Below are 25580 nucleotides of genomic sequence, written 5' to 3'. Positions count from 1 at the left end.
TCTGTATTTTGTTTTCCATTAAAAGGTATGTGTACAGTAAAATATTTTGATGCAAGTCTGTAAGTTAATGTTCATTTTGGTTCTCAGCAGCTGAACACAGTAATCAAGAAAATAACCAAACAGTACCTTTATTTTTTATACTGAGAAATACGTGCCAGAGCAGTTTGGTTATTAAATCTGAGGAAGGAAAAAAATGTCACATAGGTTACCAGAATGGCTTGTTTTCTACTCCATGGCAGTACTGGTATGTATTTGCCTTGGTAGGAGGAGCAATCCCTGCATACTGGCTCTGCATAGGTGTGCATCCTGGCAGGTGGCCCTGGGCTGCAGATGACAACTGGGACTTTGCTCACATCTCCTGTCCCAGGACCCCCATGGGAAGTGAAGTTATTTAGCCAGTGAGGCAGCTCTACTGGGCATTTTCCATTGCCATGTTGGAAATAAAACCACAGTGTTCCTCTGTGATCTAGTAAATCCCTGATGTCATGAGAAAGCATTGTTATGAGGTGTGGAGGGTATTAACTATAGAGAGAAAGACTTCTGTAGGAGAAATTTCCAGCCCACTCATCTGCACACACACACACACACACTTGCAGTCACACATATTTTCCCAGGACTATAAAAACTCACATGCCAACCGGAGATAACCAAAGTGAAGGTCTTTCCATGTAAGCCCCAGCCCACTTTGCACAGTGGGAAGATAGCACTCAACTGTACGGCTGCTCCAAATACCCTTGACAGCTGCAGGTTGCAGAACCACCCACAGGCAACCCAAGAAAAACATCTGTAACTTAGAACAACAACCTGGCCTGTGTCTAAATTATGCTGGCAGCAGTTCTGGCTCTTGAAACACTCTACAACTGGGAAAGTAGAAAAGCGTTAATCTCACCTCTTTCTCCTGATCTGACTGCACCAGTGTGTGAAATGACTCCTGGTATTAATGTAAGTATATTTTCTTGAATTGTTGGTGCGTATTTATAAAAATACACATGCATGCATAGACACACACTTTCTTATGTATCTTCACCAGCCCTTCTCTCTTCCTCTCTCTCTCTCTGTAAGGATAGATGGATGGATAGATCAGATATATGCATTTTTTTCTCTGAAAATGGCCATTTTCAATTTGATATTTCTCGCAAAACTATTGCTAAATTCTGCAAGCAATCTGCTCTTCTTGATTTTTTTCGTACCATTATTTTATTGAAATTTTGGCAATTTCTTTAGCTAAACATTTGAAGATATGCCAGTTAGTTTCATGTCAGTATTTGTGCAAAAAAAACCCTGACATTTAAGTAAGTGTTGGCTAGGAAGAAAGAATTGTACTGTAGATCCAAAAGGCACATGGTATACTGCAGATTTCCCTTGACACCAAGGGACTCTGGAAGGAATACTGCCTCAGTGAAGCCAAATTATGTGCAGCCTACAGGAACACATAAATTAATGCAGATTGATGCCACTAGTACACAATCAACCTGACAGAATCAACAAATGTACTGACACCTAAGACCAACACCAATGATAGTTTAGTGTCAATAAACTTCCTAAGACTTTGCCATAAAAAAAACCCTTATTTGTTGCATATTTCCATGTCCATACAAAAGACTCACCAGCACAGATACCTGCTCGTTAGCTATCAACCAATTTCTCACCCCACAAAGGCTATGTCTCTTTATGGGTTTTGCTAAATGTCTGTGCAATACATTCCCAAATATATAATTTAATTTTCTTTTTTCCTTTGTTTTTCCTTAGTATTAAACTGCAGATTTCACAGTATCCTCTGTCATGGGCCCATGTGATTTTGCAGCTTCTCTCCAAATACTCTCTTTCCAATATATGATTTAAAATTAATCATAATTTTAAATTACTTTTATTTTGTTTTGCATCATGGAGAGCATCTGAGAACTCATCTGTAGAACCAAAAATTTCCACATCATTTAGTATCATGAGGTTCCTGCCAAAAGTTACTGTTATCCAGATATGCTCATCTGGGCAGTCAAGGCCTTGGTGCATGGAAGGGGAGAATAGCTCATTTCATTGTCTAATTTCCACATCAATAGTCACAGTTCACAAATGCTAACCCTCCTCATTACATCTTCTGTCTTTTTAGTATTGCACTCTCTTTTTTTCAAGAGACACCTTATTTTCTCTTTCCTTCTGAATGACTGTATTCTTCAGAATCCAAGGTATCAACAGTTGCATGGACAATGGGAGTCATTAAAGAGTTACCCAGTCTCTGAAAGTTTAGCATTACAGTTGTGCCCTTCACCTATTAACTCACTTGTGCAAAATTGATTAAACATTCTTCTCTGGACTCATGTGGCCAACAGCTCCAAAAAATGACCTTGTTGTTTGAAAAGTACAGATCCATAATTCAATGCTCTTTGCGACCATAGTTCCTGACCCAGCTGTGTGAAATATTGACAGTGGTAGGAGCATTGTATTGCTTTTGAGTGATTGCAAAAGCTTTAGAGCCTCGTTCCTGAATCACAAACGGACTAGGTGATTCATGCTTATTTGGCTACCGTAGGAGTAATTTTAAGTACATTTACAAATCCATGATTAATAGTTAAAAAGAAAATAATTCAGCGTAACGTTAGAATCTATTAAATGGAAATGACCTCTGTAAACCTGCTTGTTGAGACTAGAAGCTGTTCAATATATACTGTATTGGGAGTTGCCCCAAAGGATAATACCATTGAGGGCAACCCAAAAAATACAGTGATGAAAACGTCCTTACAGCTGCTTGCAGTAGTACTCCTTGGAAAGAGAAAACAAAACAAAACAAAACAAAACAATAAAAATGAAAGTCATTTGTCAACAAATCACTTGTATTTTTCCTAACTTTAACCATGCTATAATTCCATCCTTCTTCAACAAGGCATGCTTTCCTGAGCAGACTGACTCAAGCAGGATTTAAGCATGTACTTAATGATGGATAGTTATAAACAACTTTGTGAATGCTAGTAGATTTAAACATGAAAGTATAATTTGTTTTCCAGATTGAACCCGCAAATTAGTTGAACATACCCAAAATACAGAGCCCAAAATGTAGCACAGTCCCTTTTGGAACTGCAGTAGAGCAAGGATGATGTCTGGATCTTCACTGCCACCACCATCAAGGCAAATCTTTAGAGAGGTGATAAAAAAACCCTGAAATCCATAAACATACCATGTGAATAAGTTACTCCATGCGCCTCCTCTGAACAAAAATCTTAAGCAAATGATCATTATTGAACTGCTTTTCACGTCAAACATTTAAAAAGATGTGCTGAAATTCTATTTTTGACACCGGCATAAACATACATTTATACCACTCTGTGATGAAATAGGGATTCTTGGAACTTATTATCTCTTACAGATTAGTCTATGATGCACAGACACAAAAGCTGATATTGTTATAAAAACAATTACTATGTCAGGAAACTGACCTTCTTGAGAAAATTTGAACTATTTTCTGTCTCCTGTGAGAAATGTTAAGTGAACCTCATGTACTAAGGTGAGCAACTTGACAAGAAAAGAATAGGAGGAGGTGGAGAAAAAGGCAAACTATGACTATCCCACTCCCCCACTTCTGATCATCCCTCTGATTGCTGATTTGAAAACTGTCCTTACGAAGGAGAATGGAAAATTATTCTCCAGTCTCAAAACTGGGACCTTTTATTGTGTAAACTGTTGTATAATATAGCAATATATTTCACTAAAAATTAATTTTATGCCATGTTATCATTTAATTGTAGTTGACTAAGAAAAACTAAGAATAAAGCATGGATTAAATGAGGATCCTTAAGCATTTGGCTAAAAACAGTATTAGCTTCTCTCAGGCTAATCCTCACTAGGAAAAAGGTCAGTATAATGGCAATAGTGAAACAGTGATATTTGTCAGCTTCCTATTTTGTCTCCTCAGTATAAAATCAAGGTAAATTGTGCACCACTCATGAAGGACCATACTTTTATGTTGGCCAAAGAAGGGGTATAAAGAAAGATGAAAGTATTTGAAATGCAAACCACCCTGAAGTTGTGGTTAATTTTATTTTCATCTTTGGGGTCAAATTCTCCTGTCCAGGAGTGAATGGGCTGATCTGAAGGAAAATGTCTGAGCATATAAATAAACTCCTGGCTCAGTTTAGATTCTACATGTTGACAAAGCATCTCATTTCTATTCTCTATGACTTGTGGTATCACATTGTTTATTATCTGCCCACTTGTGGATCAAATAAAAAAGGTCACTTGCATTTGTCAAGAGGTCTGCAATGTTCTCAGGAGTAAAAAATGATCCAAAATTATATACTTGTTCTTTATAAAACTACCTCTTAATAAGCAGCAACACACAGTGGGAGCAAAATACCATTTTGGTATTCCTGCTTTATATGCTTTGCAGATTTTCAGTGCACTGCCGTGCCAAATGACTTGGAAATTCTTATTATAATACTTGGAATTACAATAAAACACATACCTTCATGAGTGTGTGGTGCAAAGCCTATTTGGCCTGATTTTTAAAAATGTGCTAAGTAGTTTTAACCCAGCTTTCAAGTAATGTAGCTGTTCCAGCTACACCAAGAACATTCTCTTGGAAACAGTTATTTAAACCATACTGCCACTTACGTCTGTTTCATGGATCCCTTACAAATAGTCCACTGACTCCTCTCTCAGTCCTAGACTTTACTGAGTTTGTGGGATGTCATACTAAACCAGACGCAGGCTGGTGGGGTAGGTGGCCTGGTGATGGAGACTTCATGTATTTGGATTTCCAGGTCTCCTCAAAACTTTCCATATGTCCTCAGCAACTGCCAGACTTTCAAGCTCCCACAGTAAGATGTGGGTGATAACCCTTCTTTTTTCTATTTCCTTTCCTTAAACTGAGCAACAATGGGTGTGCATTGCCTGGTACAGGACAAGATGTGGGCTTATGGTCCCATCTGCTCTTCCTCATGCACAAGAGTTGCCTGAAGGCCTGTGGAACGGCCCAGAAGAAAATGTTAGCGTGCTCCCTGTCACATCTCCAGTTGATGACTGGTCTTTGTGTCTTTTATTTCTGTTGACTGATGGAAAGGCACATTGCTAACCCTGCATTGCTGGAAGGGCTGTATTATTTGTGTCAACCCAAGTATTAATCTTTTCTCTGTATAAATAGAAACAATACATTTATATTGCCTGCACCCCTGGAAGCATTCTTTGAGCAGAATTTGGAAATTTAGATTAAAGGAAAAAGATGTCATATTAAAAAGCAAGCCTACAGCTAACAGCTTTCTCCTATGGCATGGGACTTTCTGAGACACAAAGTTCAGTGGCAATGGAACACAACACTACAACATTTACAGTTTCTTGAAGAGGTTACAGTGCATAACGTGAACAGGTCATCCAAAGAGAGCTTTGCTACAGGAATTCTTTATTATTACTATTATTATTGTTATTGTTATTACTGTGAGTCTGTAATGATTGCTTTGCTGCTGTATATTTCCTGCTCTGACTCCTAGATACAAAAATGACAAAATACCTCAACAGATGAAAGGCTGTCCTTAGGGTATTTCCAGCTCAGTAAGAAGTGGGAAGTACAAGACATCTCACAAGAAAGCCTATCTTTTAGCAATTTATAGCTGTATTGTACACAGCCTGAATCTTTTGAACAGGGTCTTTGGGGCACTGTCCTTTTGTCCATTCTGAGTATACTGCCTTCTCCGTCATCCTCCTTCTTTTGTCTTTTTTCTTTTTTCTTCTTCTTCTTTTTACTTTGGTAAACAATGGTAGCTGCAGGCTGCTCCTCTTGTTTCACTAGGGCTTTAGACTTCAGCATCAGGTCAGGTCTGTGAACTTTCCTGTTACGTTAAAAATTGTGAGACAAATCTTGGTTCCCTTGTGGTCCATGAGGATTTTGCCTTTGACTTCAACAGAACAGGATCATATAGAGATGCTTTGCACAAAGTTCCAGGTAAAGTGTGCTTTCTGTTCCTTCCTATTTAATTCCTTCCTAAAAGACACTGAAGAGTCACCATCCTTGGATATAGAATTTATTTGAAATAATAAAAATACTTATTACAGTGTTATTTATATACAGCTCTACAGTATAGACTCTCTCATATGTTTATCATTCCATTCCACTGAAGGGGGTGAAGATCATTAGCTATACTTAACAGATATTAAAAATAAAGGACAGAGGCATTTACCAAAGGTCATCACAGTGACTGCTAATGGAAAAGGAGATAAGCTCAGGCTTTCTCGTTTCAAGCCCAGCACCTTACCCTCAGGAGCCAGACTAGAAACCTAAGAGGGACGTATTTACTGAGGGTTTCTTCATTGTGCTAATTTGGTTTCTGAAAAAGTAATTGGTGGGTTATGCTCTGGAACAGAAGTCAAACTACTAATTTTGTGTCCAATTATCATGAAACATGATGGAATTTTGGGGATAAGACCTCATATTGCAATAATCAAGGGCTATAGCTATCTAAATGTCGCTCAGGTATTTGATCCACAGTTGAACTCAGAAGGTAATAAATTTATCAGTTATAATTAATGAAGGATGACCATTAATAACATTCAATCTGAAGTTTTTGCATGGCTTGGAAGTGGGTCAATGCCTTAAATAAATTGAGATGCCTAAACACCACAGCAAAAATTGTTGCCGTGATACATCCTGTGCCTAGTGGAAGGTCTTAATCTGGAAAACTGGGGGCTTGTTTTGGTAAGAGACCCCCAGAAGTTCAATATCTATGGGTTCATCAACATTAGAAGTATTGCAGATGCTAGATGTGACTATGCCCTAGCTAACACCAGGACTGGAAGTTAAATAGTCATTTCAACATAGTTCTGCGACCACACTAATGAGCACTAGTGGGAGGTCACCACTGCATCTTTCTGATAGCAATGAGCAATATATCTCTGCACAGAGCTACCTTGTACCATGTCACCTCTGCACTTATCTCTCTTTTACCTTTCATTATGTCGTGAAAAAAATATCTGCTCAAGATGCTGGGGCTTTTGGTTTTCCAGTCCAATGCGGCAGAGCAAAAGAGGATCTCACAGTTTAAATATGCATAAGGATTTGAAGTAGTTCTGTTCCTTTTGCAGTTTCTGTGATGCTCCAGAAAGGCTTTAGAAAAAGAAGGCAAGCATGTTACTTCTGATTTCTTTTTATATTGTGTTTATATGCAGTGAATGATACCAGTATGTTTTTCATTGGCTTCTATGAATTTTCTAGTATATAAGAGTCCATGAAATTGGGAGTATAAGGTAAGCATTGAAAGAAGTACAGAAGAGTAAGTGGCAGCATGGCCACATCATTAAAACCTATAATTTACAGTATTGACTGACTGTTGCCCTGACTCATCACTGCTATGCTAGCTGCATACAGTATATTGCTGCCAATATCAGACTATCCTATATTCCTATGAGTACCTCACATTAATGAAACACTATACTGAGACATTAGGAAAAGAAAAGTAAGCACACATATATTATGAATACAGATATAGATTTTACAGAAGGGGTGAGATAACGGGTCAAATTTTGCCATTGGGTATTCACCTGAAACAACCACAGAGAGCAAAGCTGCATAGCTGAGGTTGCTGAGTCTCATAATAATCACAACTTAGCTTGCTTATCTGTACATAACGTTTTATGTTGCTGTTACACTTTCAGCCTGCACATTTCAACCCATAAATAAATAAGCCAGCCTGAATGCCACAGTTAATTTCTTAAATCCTTATCAGAGCTTGTAAATGTGGTCCCCATTTTTCCTAAATGTGAAGCAAATGCAGTCCCCACTCATTTTTATGAGACATCAAGATGCTTACTGGAAAAAAGCTGTCACAAAACACAACCTAGGAAGAAATAACGATATTTACACATTCTTAAATGCAGTAATACAATTTCTTAAAAAATTCTGAAGTTCCCCTGGTTTTCCCTGTTGGATGACAACTTCATGTCCTTGAAATCATAAGCCACAACATATCCCGTGGTGGCCAGACCCTGCTATGCAGCATACCAAAGGGCAAGAAGAGCCTGGGCATAACACAAAACACAATGTAGGATGTTTTACAATGCTGCAGATTCCGTCTGGCTTTGGAGAATCCAGAAAAAAACAGTATGGCAGGTATAAGTAAGTTCCCTGTACTTCAGAGGACGATGGAGAAAAAATGAAGGAGCAGCTAGAACACACTGGGGTACTAAAATTCCCATAGTCCAGCTAATAAACCTATACTAACATTTGTTTGGCCTTCAAATCCTGTTTGAGTAAGCTTAGTAGAAAGATTGCAACCAAAAATCTTAATTATTGTTTGAGTTTCCAATTTTACATGGTGAAATTCAAGACCAGGTGTCGTATGAAACTGGTTTAATGCCTCTGTAATGAACAAAGATCAGATTGTCCATGCTGATTAAGGACGATTAAGAAAACATTTCTGATACTGTGGACCTCCAAAGTCTTAAAGTGCTTCCAGATCCACGAACAAATTGTCTTACACTGTCATGATTCCTGCCTTCCCTTTTTAGAAACACGTGGGGGTGGGGGTGGGAAAAAGACACAGCTGTACAACAAGTTTCTTATGTAGATTTGTATAGCTTGCTTTCAACAGAAAAACTAAAATGACTTAATTACATTGCAAGTACATGTTACTACTGTATTGACTATGCTATGTGCTTTTTTGCAGTTCAAGGGAAATAAAAGTATGATTTATGGTACCATCAGCATATACATCATATACCAACATGTCTTTTCTAAGCCCCCAACAGGATAATTCTGGTGCTTTCCTGGTACCTGGCTGAGACTGAATCACAATCAAGAGGAAGCTGTTTAAGGCTCAAGAGTAATCAGTAAGGGCAGGTGTGTACCATAAGCTGGTGAGCAAAACATAAGGAAACACTGAAAATATTGACACTTTTTCAGCTTTTAAATACCATGTCTTCAGATATGTTTGCTTTACTTTAACAGGAAGGAGTTCTGCTTGTGTCTCTGACTGTAAAACCAAAGCTCTTTCAATCTTACTCACTGCCAATGAAGGAATTGCACATGGCAGTCAAATATTCAGAGATGCAGTGGAAAGAGCATCAAAAAACCCCACACATTCCTGTGAACAATTTTTGTGTACCTCTAAGGACAAGCAGTCATGATTTTTGTACACAGAGGTGGCAGGTTGTAGTATTATGGTTATATGCACTATACTGTAATGGCATCATAGTTGCTGGCATTTTCTTAAAATAAAAATTAAACACTTATAGTTGGAAGAAATTAGGGGACAGAATGAAAGGTACCAACACCAGGTTATATTGGTAGAAACCAAACACTGGACCGTGTAAACTAAAAAAATATATCCAGTTTGGAAAAGTGTTTATGTTCCATTTGGACATTGCAATGAATCCACCCCATATGTTTTTGCTGGTCACTTAATATCACTCTGGAACAAGACATTCAGAAATAAATAGAGTTCTAATATCTGCCTATTGCAATATCTGCTTCTTAGCCCTTTATGTCTGAGGATGAATATTTTCAGGTTCTGTCTTATTTTCCCAATGTGAAGAGTTTTGTAAAACAGCTTTTCAAGTAACATTTCAACAAACAGAGCTCTAATGATTTCATTAATGTAATGGCTGTTCATAGATTTAACTGTAACTGAGTCAATGCACTGCCATTTTAGTGATGTTTAACAAAGTTCATTAACCCTGGATGTATTTATTTATCACTGCTGCACTTAAATTTTAATGCAAGAAATGCCCAGGACACGCATTTACTTGTAAATTTGGCAATTTTCATATGTAAACATTTTAGAATGATTTAATATGTGTCTATTTTTAGAATAACTCTTTAAAAAGAATTGGACAGTACTGCACATAGGTCTTTAAACACATTCTTCATAATAATACATGAACATCTAATGAAGGTGGGCAAGATGATGAGTAAAATTACCTTTAATTTCTGAATCAAGTCTGAAGAATGAATAGCTAAGAATGCTGACATCTACTTTACTAAGAAGTAGATTTTATTCATTCATTCGCTCATTCATTCATATATTTTATTAATATTAACAAGGATAATTAGATAAAAAAACTTTCAAAAATATCTATCTAATTGTGTAAAAGGACATCACCACTTTATCACTCGAATTGGATTTTTATTTGGGGTAAAAATCGTATCAAGTGTGAGAAAGAAACCTGTTTAATGTTATTGCAGTGGTTCTAACTAGAGAGTAGATAAGAACTTCAATTGAAGGACTTAAATTACTTCAGATGCACTTTGCATTATAATTGCTTACATAGGTGGCTGGCAGAAGCATCACCCCTATTCTGTGCTCCTATTTTTTCCCTAATGTAGGAATAAACATTGCCAGACTGTACCATTTTCTAGCAATTATTCCTCCACAAATACTCTCATTCAAGACCTTTAGAAAAGCCGTAGAAACAAGCTTTAACACGGAGGATGGTTAAATACCATAAGGATAGCCCCTGACAGCACAATAGTTCCAAGATCCATGTTGCTTGCTTTCTGTAAACTCAAAGCATATTATTTGACATTTGATTTGCTATAGCATAAAGATTAATCTTCACAATTTTAAGCTATTTAATCATTTTCTAGGACCTTCTTTCAATTGTGTCATGCAACAAGACAAAATTTACTTCTAATTGGGAAAGAATCAAATTATTGTATAAAGAATAGTTTCTCTATAAAGAGAAAAAGAAATCACAAAATAGGTGTTCCAGACGAAAGAAACTTTGGCACACATTCTCTAGATTTTATCCTTTTCAAATGGATCTATGGACCCGCCAACAGCTGTCAGCATCCTACAGCAGCTGCTATGTGTCATTCTCCTTCAGCTGCTGCTGTAACGCATGACCCCTTGCTGTGCAATATCCTTGCTAGGCAAGCTGGGAACACACTAAAAGAGACTTGTATCCTTCCTTCGCTGATAGTGCGCACTGCAGCAATTTGTTAGCTCTTGCCATACTTTCACACCATCTCTTCATCCATAAACGTCCACTCTAACTTTTACCCTTCTGCAGTCATTTGGGACTCCCTATTGCACAAAACCCTCCTGATACCGTTGGCCAGCAGTCAATAGGAAAAGAATCTCATTTTCTCTTTTCTACATGATTCCCTTCTGAAGTTCACTTTAGAAGTGCCTGTCACAGTAAAGTATTGTTTTTCTCTTTAGAACTCAATTTTTTTTTCATTCATAAATGGAATAGATCCATGTTTAAACCAGCTAAAGCACTCTTCTAAATTTCAGCTGGTTTTAATAGAACTTTATCGATTTGGCCCCTCATTTTGCACATATTTTCATCACACTTTCACAAGTAAGAAGTTCCTTTATGTTCAAGCTATTGGCAATAGTCATGTGGTCTTGTTTGCAGGGTGGCACGGATGAATGGAGCTAATATCATGCAATCTGTGCAACCAGAAGCTCAGCAACTAGAGAAGAAAATATGAATCAGCTTCTTGTAGTGTAAAAAACAACAACAACAACAACAAAAAAGTAGTCATTGCAACCTACTCAATGTTTATACAGTGGGCAAATCCATTTCTGAAAATCCCAGAGATAAATTCCATAGCTTCAGTATTCTGAATGTCACTAATCCAACTAATCCAAGTGACTCAAGTAACCAAATGCTGCCCTGCTTCTAACACTCCTGGTCCTCCTGTCATTGCTACCATGGGCATTGCTAGGAGGGACTTGCCACCCTGTAGCCCAGTGAAGCAGTACTGCCATGGCTAGGAGCAGGCCACTGATGCTAAAAGTCCTCAGGGCTGAGGTCCCTCAGGCATGCTTTGTCCAAATTTCTTTTCTGCCTGCCTGGAACTTTGTTTTGGCATATATAGCTACAACAGAAATTTCTCCAATGATCAGGTGGCTATACCTAATATATTTTAATTTTTATCTTTTTATGGTGTAACTGTAATTTTTAGTATATATAGTAATAACAAAGAGCTATTCTGTGTAAACTAGAATATCCAAAGCTGTAGCGCAATGAGGCAATATAGAGAAACAGAGACTGGTATGATAGCAGAGCCCTTGAACTGGAGCACAAGGGATGCAGTGTAGGGGAACACGGGCATGGGATGGTAAGAGACAGGATGATGTTGAAGACTCCAGAGCTCGAAACAACTCAGTAAAGGGCAGATAAAGAAATGCACTGATGAGAGCTGGGTAAACCAGTTTAAGGGTAATAATGAAAATGGGGAACAAGTATTCAATATACCTAAATCACAGTAGATATAGAAAATTTGAGTGCAACATGGACTGGCAGACCAAGGAAGACCAGGGTGAAAAGCATGTTACAAACATAAAATTAGCTCCAGGTAGACCCTAGAGTGAGGAAGAAGGTGTCATTGTGATCAATGTCACACTTTTTTTCTGGCAAAAATGAGAAAGGTACCCCATCAATAACATCACTGTACTCGTGAAGGGTCTGGGACAGTCAGCCCCCTGTAAATCCCCTCTTTCACCTCCAGCTAATCTGAAACTACTCACCCGACTCAGAGGGCTCTGGGTAGGTGTGCATAACATCAGAGAAAAGGGGTAGGTACTAGAAAGTGTGCATATAAAAATGTTAAAATTTATTGTTCTTATTTATTACTGTTAAGTCTTTTCTCGTAATAGTTTCTTTATATTCTCTTTTTTTTTCCATGCACTAATTAGATCTGTATTAATGATTATTTGATGAGGTTTTTTTATATTTCAGTGACACAATAAATTCTTAGCTTTGCATGTAAGGTGTGTTTCTCTTTTTTCAATACAGTATTTTGAGTATAACAGGCTAAAGTGAATAATATAGGAATAGTCAACCAGAGATCCATATCTGAACTACTCACCTTAAGCTTCCTTTAGAGTCAATAAAAATCAGTCCATGATCAATGGAGTCAAAGATGTAATTCTTCTTAAAGCAAATATTTAAATTGTATCCTCTGTTTCAAGTGATTATAAAGGGATCTTCAATTTGTAACTTTGATAGAACATCTATGCTGAGGACTTCTGAAGTTAAAGAGATGAGTTTCATTGTGTTTAATATATAAAAGCATAGCTTTTGGGTTTGTGTGGTGTCAAAAGCTTTTATTTCAGCACACATTCAGCCCAACAAAAAGAGTATAGCTTTGAACTAGCAAATACTGTGTTGCAGGGATTCAAGTAACCACACTGATGCAGTATTTGGATCAGGAGGAATGATTCCACTCAGTGTAGCAGCAGAAAAAGCACAGTGAGCCTCTGTCTGCCATATACACCACCATGGTCTTTCAAGATCATGTATTCCTATAAGTAAATCTGGCAAGGCTGCTTTTTTTCCATGTTCATGACACCCTTTTCTTTCAAACTTTCCTGCAGTTGTTTAATTCCTACAGATGTGTGTCTCATAAAGCAGTATGAGTTAAATTATTAGACACTGCACCTGTAGTAGGAGTGTTAACTGTAATGCTTATGTGAGCTTTTCCTAGGGAAATATCTACTCTAGTGTTCAGTGTCATGCGCAGCAAGAAAGGGAAAATTAAGCACTGGTCACCCAATCTGGCATTATCTTTTCCCTCTTCCAGCAGAGCTTAGAAGCAGTTTTATGGGTCCCCTATTCACTAAACACACAAAATAATAATTCAATTGAGGGTGACATCGCCTATCTGATACCTTTTTACTTGAGTAAAGGAGGTTTCCAAACCCTGAAGATATACAAGAAACAGCAATCTCAAAGTGAAAAACACCTGTGTAATATCCCAAATATTTGCAAAATGATAATTGGTAATTTTTGTCAGCTCTACCTTCAAGAAATAAATTAATCTGGATCTTGTATGTACTAAAGCAATCAGCATCCTTTAAAAACAAGCCCAACAAGAGAACACTGCAATTAGTAAGTGTGGGCACAGCCTTGATCTATAATGAATCATGAAATAAAATACTTTATATACATGAACACAAAACATTTTGAATAATTACAGTGATTCGTTCTTTAAATTTCAACTTGCTGCTTCTGAACAAGTGGCTTAGGCCTTTGATTGAAATAGTTATTCATGTCCAAAAAGCTTTGCCTACTTTCACTAACATGCTTTAAGTAACCAATAAGGGTTGCTTGCTTTCATTTAAATAATGAAGACTAATACAAAAATATTGGTAAGAAGTATATTTATTTTACCATTTTGATTAAAATTTTAAATTGCTTACAAACTGGAAATACCTAGCCTCAAAAGTATTTTATTATCAATTTGCTGCACCAAGTTACAGAGGGTGCTTTAATTTTTACTAGTTTATTAGACAAAAACTCTTCTTATGGGCAAAAGGAACATACCCAAGAGTGATATAGTTAGTCTAATTAAATCTTAACAGACCAGCCAGAGAATTGTTACCAGTGTCCTTACAGTGATCTTAATACTTATACTTCAAGTTAAATATAGTTAAAAAGACACACAAACATTCTAGTGTCTCCCACCTTTCTTTGCCATTGTGCTCACCCTTCCACTACCCTTTGGCTCCTCAGTCCATCAATGGTTTCAACTGGGGCAAGCTGCCAAGTGTCCCATGTCCTGTGCTTGGAGGAGTATGACACTGACACTGATGATTTCTTCTTCCTCATTATAGGGTCCACTTGAGGTAGTCTTTATGTGTTTACTAACGTGCTCTACACTATGTTCTTTCTTCAGTGGTCTACAACTCCACTTTACATCTAATTTTGCTATATATGGTATTGGAGACTTGTTCACTGTATTTCCTTAGTTGTCCCTGAAGTCACTTTAGCTGGTTCCCAAGGTTACCTTTCTTCAATTAATAATTATCCTAACTGTACCTATTACAGCCCTGGATCTCCCGTACACTCCTGTGCCTCTCTTGCCAGCTCATGCCCATACTTCTCTTTGCAGCATTTTATTCTGGGATCATGAATAGCTCATTTACACAGAATAACTATTGCAACCTTTTAGTTAAATATCTATTTATATATATGTATGTATATAAAGTATGTATGCTTGTATGTGTTTAAAATATATATACACCTTAGAACTGTACAAAAGCTTAAATATAGGAGGTAACAGTCCCCTGTCATTAGATAATTGGTTTTAGTTGTACAAGCTAAACCACAACTCCAGAGGCCAAGGGAAGTCCAAATACAGCCCAGCCCGCACTGAAGCGTGTGCTGAGAGCTTAATGCACAGTCTGTGGTCTGTTACTAGCAGTGGCAACGTTGTATTTGCTGCACCATAAGATTATAAATTGTTTTAAAGTAAGACCAAAATTCAGTTATAAAGAGGTCATTTCAAAGAATTTTCTTGTCCAATATTAAGGCCATGTTAGGGAAAAAAAGAAAAAGAAAAAAGCGCCTGTTTGTAGAGTTATAAAGTGTAGCTTTCCAAGAACAAATAGAAGAGCTGTGCTTGAATAAGAAGACCACAAGGACAGATCAACAATCTAAACGGTCACTGATGAAAAAGCTGGGTTTATATTAGACAGGATGGAAAAAAATTAAGGGGTAGATACAGAACGCTGGTACTTTCCACTCATGAAGACTAGGGGTAGAACAAAACATTACTGGGCTCATATAAAGAAAGAAAGTTAGATTAGAATTTTTATATATATAAACATGTATATAAATATATAAGTAATATAGTTTTCCTAATGAAGGATGGGAAGCAGAATACAGATTGTGAAATACCATTCCTGGGTAGACCAGCCGTCCAGAATATGCTGGAGAAACATAATTAGAATCATAGAAACATTTAGGATGGAAAATACTTTTGAGATCATCAAGTCCAACTGTTAATCCAGGACTGCCAAGTCCCTCACTAAACCATGCCCCTAAGCACTGCACCTACACATTTTTTAAACAACTCAGGGACAGTGAAACAACCACCACTTCCCTGGGCAACCTGTTCCAATGCTTGACCACCCACTCAGTGAAGACATTTTTCCTAATATCTGATGTAAACATCCCCTGGTATAACTTGAGACCATTTCTTTTTGTCCTATCACTTATTATCTGAAAGAAGAGACTGACACCCACCTGCCTACAACTTCCTTTCAATAAGATCTGCCTCAGGTCTCCTCCAGGCTAAACCACCCCAGTTCTCTCAGCCACCCCTCATAAGGCTTGTGCTCCAGACCCTTCACCAGTTTTGTTGTTCTGTGGAAACATTTCAATACCTCTACATCCCTCCTGAAGTGAGGGGCCCAAAGCTGCACACAATATTCGAGGAGCAGCCTCACCAGTGCCGAGTGCAGGGGGGCAACCACTGCCCTTGTCCTGCTGGCCACACTGTTTCTGATACAAGCCAGGGTGCTGTTGGCTGCCTTGGCCACTTTGGGCACACTGCTGGCTCATGTTCAGCCAGTCATCAACCAACACCCCCAGGTCCTTTTCCACCAGGCAGCTTTCCAGACACTCTTCCTCAAGCTTGAAGCACTTTTGTGGGGTCATTGTGACCCACGTGCAGGACCTGGCATTTCTCCTTGTTGAACCTCATACAGTTGGCCTTGGCCCATCAGTCCAACCTTTCCAGACCCCTCTGCAGAGCCTTTCTGCCCTCAAGGAGATCAAAACCCCTGCTCAGTTTGGTGTTGTCTGCAAACGTACTGAGGGTGTGCTCAATCCCCTTGTCCAGATAATTGATAAAGATATTAGACAGGACTGGCCCCAACACTGAGCCCTGGGGAACACCACTTGTGACTGGCTGCCAGCTGCATGTAACGATTCACTACCACTCGTTCAGCTCAGCCAGTCAGCCAGCTTCTTACCTAGTGTAGAATTACAAACGTCCAAGCCATGAGCAGCCAGTTTCTCCAGGAGAATGCTGTGGGAAACAGCATCAAAGGCTTCACTAAGGTCCGGGTAGACAACATCCACAGCCTTTCCCTCATCCACTAGGTGGGTCTTCTTGTCGTTGAAGGGGATCAGGTTTGTGAAGCAGGACCTGCCTCTCATAAACCCAACCCATGCTGGCTGGGCCTGATCCCCTGGTTGTCTTGCACATGCTGCATGATGGTGCTCAGGATGATCTGCTCTGTAACCTTCCCTGGCACAGAGGTCAGTCTGACAGGCCTGTAGTTCCCTGGATCCTCCTTCCTGCCTTTCCTGTAGATGGGTGTCACATTGTCTAACCTCCAGTCAAATGGGACCTCTTGAGTTAGCCAGGACTGTTGATAAATGATGGAGAGTGGTTTGGCAAGCTCCTCTGCCAACTCCCTCAGTACCCTCAAGTGGATCCCATCCAGTCCCATAGACTTGTGCATGTCTAAGTGGAACAGCAGGTCACTAACCCTTTCCTCGTGAATTGTGGAGACTTCATTCTGCTCCTTCTCATCCCTGTCTTCCAGGTCAGGGGGATGAATACCCGGAAGGTAACTGGTCTTAGTACTAAAGACTAAGGCAAAGAAGGCATTAAGTCACTCAGCCTTTTCCTCATCCCTTGTGGCGATGTTCCCCCCTGCATCCAATAAAAGATTATTATCCTTGGCTCTCCTTTTGTTTCTAATGTATCTGTAAAAACATTTTGGTTATCTTTTAGGGCAGTGGCCAGCCTGAGTTCTGTGTGGGCTTTCACCTCTCTAATCTTTGCCCTGCATAACCTTGCAACATCCTTATATTACCCCAGAGCTGCCTGCCCCTTCTTTCCAAGGTGGTGAACTCCCCTTTTTCCCCTGAGTTCCAGCCACAGCTCTCCGTTCAGTGAGGCCGTCTTCTTCCCCATCAACTTGCCTGCTCCTGCAGGCCCTTCAGAACTATCTCCCAAAGGACTCTGTCAACCAGGCTCTGAAACAGGCCAAAGCCGGCCCTCCAGAGTCTGAGGTAGTGGTTCTGATGACTCCCTTCCTTACTTTTCTGAGAATCAAAAACTATCATCTCATGATCACCAAGCCCAAGATGGCCTCCAACCACCACATCACCCACTAGTTCTCCTCTGTAAACAGCAGGTCCAGCAGGGCATCTCCCCTGGCTGGCTTACTGACCAGCTGTGTCAGGCAGTTGTCTTCCACACACTGCAGAAACCTCCCAGACTGTTTCCTCTCCATTGTGTTGTATTTCCAGTGGACATCTGGTAGGTTGAAGTCTGCCAAGAGAACAAGAACCTACAGCACAGCATGATCCTCCTTGGAGGTAATAGGTGGGCTTAGCAAACTAAAATGAAGACTAATTTGGGTGGAGGAGGGGGGGGGGGGGGAGAAAAAAAAAGAAAGAAAAAAAATGAAGGTGTGAGAACCTGCAATACAGCCCAGGTGCCTCAGATTTCAGGACAGAAATTAGCTAATTCATTGGTGCCTATGAAGAGCCACTAGTTCCATTGTAAGAGGCTACAAAGACTTTGGTTAGTATTGCACTTTTCCTCAGATATATTGACCTAAATGGGTGAGCATTATTGCTGTTTTCAGAACTGAGCAGGGTTTAAGCAATGGCAGCATAAAAGTAGTATACTCTGTGATTCTTCACTACATCTCTGCATAATCACCATATGCCCAGGTCTTATTTCACCAGCAGTGCATTAGTTCTAGTAACAGGACTGATTCCAATGGATATATTCTTGGCACCCTGTAAGCAGATCCTGTGATTTTAAGCATACGCAAAGTTTCAGTCCCCTCTGAAATAAAATTCACGCTACTTTGCTAACAAACAAATTTTTATTACGAAAATGCATTGCTGCAAAGTTAATTGTTCTATGAGAATCCTACACTGTCATCCATAGACAAGTATGAGCTGGATGTTTAGTGGACAGACACCTAAAGGGCTTGAGCTCTTGATGAATTCTTTAAAATATATTGACTGGAATTATGTTTCTCAGTGAATTATTACATTCAGAACATAATTAAGTTATAAATGCATATAAGGCTCGTTTTTTCTTAGAAATTGATACTAACAAAACTACTACACATAAGTACACACGGGAACATCTGCTTATGCCAGGCAGGAACAAATGTCTACTCTTCACTCTGAAAAACAAATCTGGAAAGTCTAAGGCTAAGAAAATTTAATTAAAGCATGTCATGTTACATACTAGTGTTATGACAAAACATGCTGAACCATGGCATTCTTCTGAAATTCCAGAATGTCTGTTTTCTTTTTCTGTATATCACATGGTTATAATGTCAAATTTATATTCTAATGTCAAAAGCACCATTAGTATCTAAAACTGTCCCTTTTTTGTCATGTATTTCTTTCTTAATTAAGGAGAAGGTGGATTGAAGTTCAGTGGCTAGAAATGCTTACCCCAGGCAGAGGGTGGGTGGTTAGCTGCTGACAGTGTTGGTTGGAGCACTTACTTTATTACTTCAGGGTTTGAAAGTGATCCTCTCCTTTATGGCAAAGCTGGGTTTGTTAATGTATCCTGCAGTGATGTTAAAAGGCTTAAAGTGGTGATGCTGTCAAACTAGCTGTGTCACCACATTTAAAGCTTTAAAGTGCAGTTACAACTTGAAAAATGATTATGAAAAATACCATATTCTTACCCAACTGATCTAACCCCCATATGCACTTGATGTATATCTGCTTACTTTACTGACTAAAACAAACGTTTTGTACTGCTAGCACTGCAAAACCCAGACAGCTCTGAAAGATTGCACAGGATTTCACTCTGGCTCATATATCACCAGCAAACCTGTCAGATGAATTCCAGCTGCAGAATATTTATTACTGACGATGATGTAACAGAGAGGAAAAGAAGATTCCTAGTTGAATTTGCACAATAGGCAGTTAAAAAAATCATTTTTTGACTCACACACACACACACAAACAAACAAACAAACAAACAAACAAAAAAAGCACTCAAGGAATCATTACAAGACAAAAGAGAATATTTATCCCATTTTTTTTGGTATTGAATGTTGGTGTCATTCAGGAGACCAAAAGTGAGGAGCTCAAATCCTCTGTCAGTCATTGAAAAAAGGTAGGTATCTCTGAGAAATAGGGAATGTGTGTGTTTTGAGCATGTGAGATTTCAAGATAGATATTTAAAATAGCCTAAAATGAATGGTATGATTTTGCACCAATGTTACTCTCCATCACTTCAACAGTCTTTTTCTGAAGTATCCACACCATTATGAATATATATGTGTGAAGTTTCTTAAGTATACCATTTTTATCAAGAGGACTGACACTTTTCCAGTGTACTTAATGACATGAGTTTCTGAAGACTTGTTTTGGTTTTTTTTAAGTCAGTAGCACAGGTAATTTAAATAACCATCTACCTGCTTACTTAACTACCTGTAATCTTCAATTCCTTTTTAGAATCTGTATCAAGCAAAATCACATTGCCCTAATACAGACACTTTTATTGGAATCAGGACTGTCTACTGGTGTTCCCTGGTCATTCCTGCATGGTTAATACTATAGCCTGCTAAAGGGAAATAAAATATACGGATGCTGTGTATGTCACCTGCAACTATTTCTGAGACTGTTCTCACTGTCTGTGCAATGCAAGTCTTCATACATACTTCTGTAGTTTCTTCAAATCCAGAACCTCAATGTACTTGGATTCACTACTGCTGTTGTCCTTTTTGAAAGAAAAACCCAAACTTTATAGCTCTGTGCCTTTAAAGAGCCTTAATGCACCTCATTATTTAGAATCACGGCAAACCACTAGCTCACTGTAGAAAACCCCTCAAGATATGTATATATAGTCTGCTTTTAAATTCTCCCTAATGTGAAAAAGTGCAGCAAATTTTGTGATGCAATCCACAACTGACACCAGAGGACTCTGTCCTTCCAGCTTCATTGTTTCTAACCAGTATCACTACTTGTGTTATGAAATGAGATTGGGTAAGAAATCTACATAAGGCAATGATTTTTCTTTCTTTCTATTTAGTCAGAAAAGAAATACACTTGCTCAGTACCTAAAGCATGAGTTTCTGTCTTAAGAATTTATATGTCAAATTTAAAGCTCAGAAGAAAAATAGAGCACACAAAACAAGTTATAGACAGCTGAAAACAATCCTTAGGAAAAAATCTCTCCTTATCCTTAGTCAGTAGCAGTTAATTTGCCTTGTACTGATTCTGTGAAGATGTAATTCCAGCATCTGGAATTCAGGCTGTTTCCAGTTTAAGGCCAATCTGCTGGTCTTTGGAGGCCTCCATGGGATCAGATATAACTGCCAGACATCAGCTCTCACACTGTGACAGCAAGATCCCAGCAATAATGTCTTCTCACTAGAATCAATAAGTTTGCTGTGCTGCAAGAGGAGGTTTGTGAATATAGGACACAGAATTTTCACAGGTGCTTAACTGAGAAATGACCCTTTATTGCTTTCAGCACTAAATACAAAATTCATTTCTTTCAGCTGAGCTTTCTTCCGTCAATTCTTCACACATGTAAATCCAACATCCCCTACCCCTTTACCCACCAAAGAATTAATCTGTTTCTCCCAAAGGGTAAAAAAAAAAAAAAAAAAAAAAGGATTGTTCATTTCTGTTTTAAAATATTAGGGAGGTTTTACAGGGAACAGTACATAGAAAGCATGAAGATTAAAAAAAAAAAACCACAGAAGCAAAGGCTAAAATCATCCACAAAATTTAGATGGAACTATATGTTTTCACATTGAACAATATTTCAAAATGAACAGAAGAAATATGTGGCTGACAGCTATTCAATGATTTTGATTCCTTCTTTTCCTTGTCCTTTTAGTAGGGAATGAACTTTGCTACTCCAGTTTAAAGATAGGCAATGCACAGTGTGATACATGATGGAACTTCAGTGGTTTATTTGGAAACTTGATAACTCACACTAGACCAAAAGTCCAGTAAAAGTTTTAAAAGCCAGCTTTCAAAATATAAAGACTATATCTTACTCTCCTAACTGGCTATTTTAGGGCAATACAGAATCTATGTTCCAATATGTGCTAGACAGGAAAAAAAAAAAAAAAAAACCATGAATAGTGTTTGCACAATTCAATTTTGAAAAAATCCTGCCCAGTAAGTTGACACACCTGGGAAATTTGTCCTAAATCCTGTGTACAAGCTATATCACACTTTTCTCACTGAGGTCTCTTTCCATATTTCAGATTCATCTGCCTAAAGGTTCCAGTTTTGTATTGTACCCTCTCTGGATGAAAAGGCATTATTATTTTCATACAGGTATCCTAACTTCTCTTTATATATATATATTGTGAGGCTACAGAAGTGTTTATGTAGAAAACATCAGGTAATCTATAGAAAATATCAGGAGAACGTTCCGTTGACTTTGATGGTGGCACTGAGACAAATGGAGTGCCCTCCTCAATAATCTTTGACAGATGGCTGGTGACACTATGTAACTCTGGGGTCCTACCACCTCCGGTGGCCACCATATCATTTGTTGTTCCTAGATTCAGCTATAGCAGTGTGGCCCTCAAATTACAAATTACCTCATCTTTGGATAGAATCAGCAAGGAAAAAATAAATAAATAAGGTCACTGAATTTTTCTGAAGTTATTGAGAGTTTTATGAGCACAGTTAACCTCATTTTCATATTAGCTTGTTTGCACATTGCACACCTATGCAATCCCAAAATACACTCTTGGTGCTGGAAAATAAAAGCAAATGATAGATGTGCAGAAAATGTCACCTCTGCAACGTTAATTCAGTCTTGGGTTTTTACTACTTCATCAGATGCTTACACATGACCCCCACCTTGCTCAGTACAAAGGTGGATTACATTCACAAAAATAATGAGGTGTTCAAAATCTTTCTTATCTTCTTTTTTGTAAAGTGTGGCCTTAGGTCTTGTTTGCACTGTCTTATTCAAACTCCTCTTTGAAGCCGTTTGTTTAGACTTCTCTGTGGTGCCCATGACTATATTTCATGAACAGCAATGCCTTTATTTTACAACTGCCTATAAAGTATGACTGTGATGTTATCTTCATTTTACACTGGGTAGCTAAAGCACCAAGATTAAGAATCACTGATTTTGGACTCCACTGCCTGGGATGACTCAGACTTGAGCACGCTGCCTGCTCCACCCTGCTCGAATCACAGCTCCCAGGGGCTGCAGCCTCCCCACTAGTCCATCAGCACCAGCTGCCTTCCCACTTGGGGAGCTCTTATTACCAGGTATATCAAAGGCAGGTCTTAGAGAAATGGGAAAGGTCATTAGTCAGCACTCTGAAAAATGTGTTTTAAGCAGCTTGCCTATCATTCGGCAAAAATTCTGTGGCAGTGTCAGGGACAGAAATAGAAACCAGCTTTTCAATGACCTCACCGTGCGGCAACCCTAGTAGCCTTGCCTCATGTGTGGTACAAGTTCCAGCCTCTGTAAGAGGGAGGCAGGGGGGGCTGAAGAAGCAGCTTCCCTCATGCTCCAAGGCACTCATTTCCACAGCCCAGTCCACCCACTCTGAGACAAACCTTGTCTTGGGGTATAAAAGAGTGCAGAGATGTGTCGTTAAGAACATAATGGGAGCTAAGCTGGAACAGACCAAAGGTCACTCAGCATCATGTCTGACAACGGTTAGTAGAAGTTGCTTAAAGAAAGAGTATAAGAAACAGATGAAATACGGACTGACATCACTTTCTGCCTTGCAGCAACAAGAAGCTTAAGATTTCCCCTATCCACACCTTCTTTTTTGATTTTTTTTTCTTTTTTAAACCAGAAGTGTAATCCGGTCTAGTGAATTTAACAGTCACCAATGGGCATTCATGAAATAAAGTTAATTTATTTCTGAACTTTTTTTTTTTTCCTTCGCTGCACAGTATCTTGCAGCAAAAAGTTTTACAATTGAGAACTGCAACAAATATATTTGTCCAACATAGCCTACTGTCCTGTCTGGAACACTCTCTTTGCCAGGTGGGACTATGCATTTGAAATTCTTGGGATCAGAAGAGCAATTATCCTGAATCCCACACATCAAAGGATGAGTGCTTTAACCCAAATGTACAAATCAAGATATTTGTTGTGTGTCACCCAAAACAGTGAATATGTCACGCAAGCTTTTTGAATTCTTAGACCCTTCTGGCGCCCCAACTCATGTCCATGCCCCATTGCAGGTAGCAGTTTCTCTGGCATACACTCTATACAGAAATAATTCTTGAATAATGACTTTCACAGTTCTTAGCTCTCATGAACACAGAGTGTTCACATATAGTCAAGGGGTATTGCCCACACAGAAGAAGATGGTATAGAGGAAGCTTCACTGGTATTGGTCATTATACCTGAATGCCCAGCAGAAATAGCCCTGCCTGCTTTCTCCCCATGTATAGATATACTTATGCACACACAAAAATTTCATTTCTCTGAAAGAAAACGAAAATGTTAAATGGTTTTGGGGTTTTTTGGGGGTTGTTTTTCTTTGTGGTTTTTTGTTTGTTTGGTTTTTGTTTTTTTAAATCTCCTCTGTAGATATACCAGATGCCTTTTCACCATATGGCAAAATGTTGAGCATTTCACCTTAAATTCCTTGCTGAAGTCTATGGGGATTGCTAAAATATCAAACTCCAAATGGCTTAGGAATTTCCAGCTCATATGATTAGAAAGGTTTTACTACATAACACTGGAACAATTAAATCTTGCCAGTAGATCAGACTAGTAGCCATACACCAAAACCATACAGGCAGATATCAGTTAAATGAACCACAGTTCAAGGGAATTATGACTGACCTTTATCAGGTAGTCATAAAAAGAAGGAGCAACTATACATCACCTCCAAAAGCTTTCTTTTTAAATCTCAGACACTGTTCAGCCCATTATAATTATCTTAACTTATAAGCAGTAAAATATTTAGTGGGACAACTTGAGGAAGCAGAATGTATGAGAGAAATTATGCAGTTAATGGGAAATTGCTCAAGTTGTAATTTACTGAATATTGTTGCAGATTCGTTGTGTCAGGTTGCAATAAAAGGAAGATCTTCCTAAATTAATTTATACTGGTTAATTAACTCCTAGATAATAACTAACTATACTTTTATGCAACATGAAGCCAATATTTTAAGCTGGACACCTGAGGTTAGGCACCAAAAATCTCACAGTACCAGTTGCCGCAGGGATCCTTAGCCTGAGCATGGGCTTAGATGGCTGAAGGCAGGCAGCCACGTTTGCATATTGGTCTGTCACAATGCCACTGTGTTGATTCAACAATTAACATGATTTTTTACTTCATCTTGATTGACCCCTGTAAATCTGAGACACTTGCTAAAAAAATTTGTTTTCCTGAACAATGAAAGTAAGAATGAAAAATGAAAACTGGGCTGCATGTGGATTGTTAGAAACCCTGCCCAGGAGTACAGAGGAGTATAGTAGGTAGTTATTTATTTGAGTGACACATATTTACTTGAAAGCGCTGGACACTCTTCAATAATGCATACCACCTTAAGCTAGGAAAGTGTGACTAACTAAAGGCAGGGATGCACATGTTGCTGTGTAAGCCTTTTATTCCTTTCCTCAGTCCTTTATTTGCAGTGCGGAGGGGGGCAGAGGGGGAAGGAGGGAAAGAAGTAATAAGAAAAGACTTGGTGTGCTACATTTGCTGCCTTGGCTTGCTCCTGCTGTTTACCTTTAAAGAGGTCTTACATGGCTGTTGCTCTAAGAATAAATAAATAAAAATAAGTAAAAAAATCCACATTTTCAAAGCATTTGCTTTGTGAAAAGCCTTGACAGATTTTTATAACTAACTATGGAAAAGCAGCTGGAGAAAAAGTCACACCTGCACCCCAGCTTCAAAGAGAATACTAAC

General features: G+C 38.6%; 1 protein-coding gene across 8 annotated transcripts in view; it reads left to right on the top strand.

The window, feature by feature from the left end:
• Window positions 1-25580, top strand: part of VSTM2A (V-set and transmembrane domain containing 2A) — a 76511-nt gene that overhangs the window by 6544 nt on the left and 44387 nt on the right. For 7 of the 8 annotated variants that reach the window (XM_080380016.1, XM_080380019.1, XM_080380021.1 and 4 more), the window contains exon 1: window positions 1-25580. This exon is cut by the window's left edge and continues 6544 nt beyond it; it is cut by the window's right edge. The gene's annotated coding sequence lies outside the window, so the exon portion shown is untranslated. The other variant, XM_080380020.1, reaches the window with a different exon arrangement.

Source organism: Falco punctatus (assembly GCF_963210335.1).
Source record: "Falco punctatus genome assembly, chromosome: 3".
In the NCBI taxonomy this organism is placed as follows: domain Eukaryota; kingdom Metazoa; phylum Chordata; class Aves; order Falconiformes; family Falconidae; genus Falco; species Falco punctatus.
Note: the sequence above shows the minus strand (reverse complement) of the source record. Positions and strands in the feature narration are given on the sequence as shown.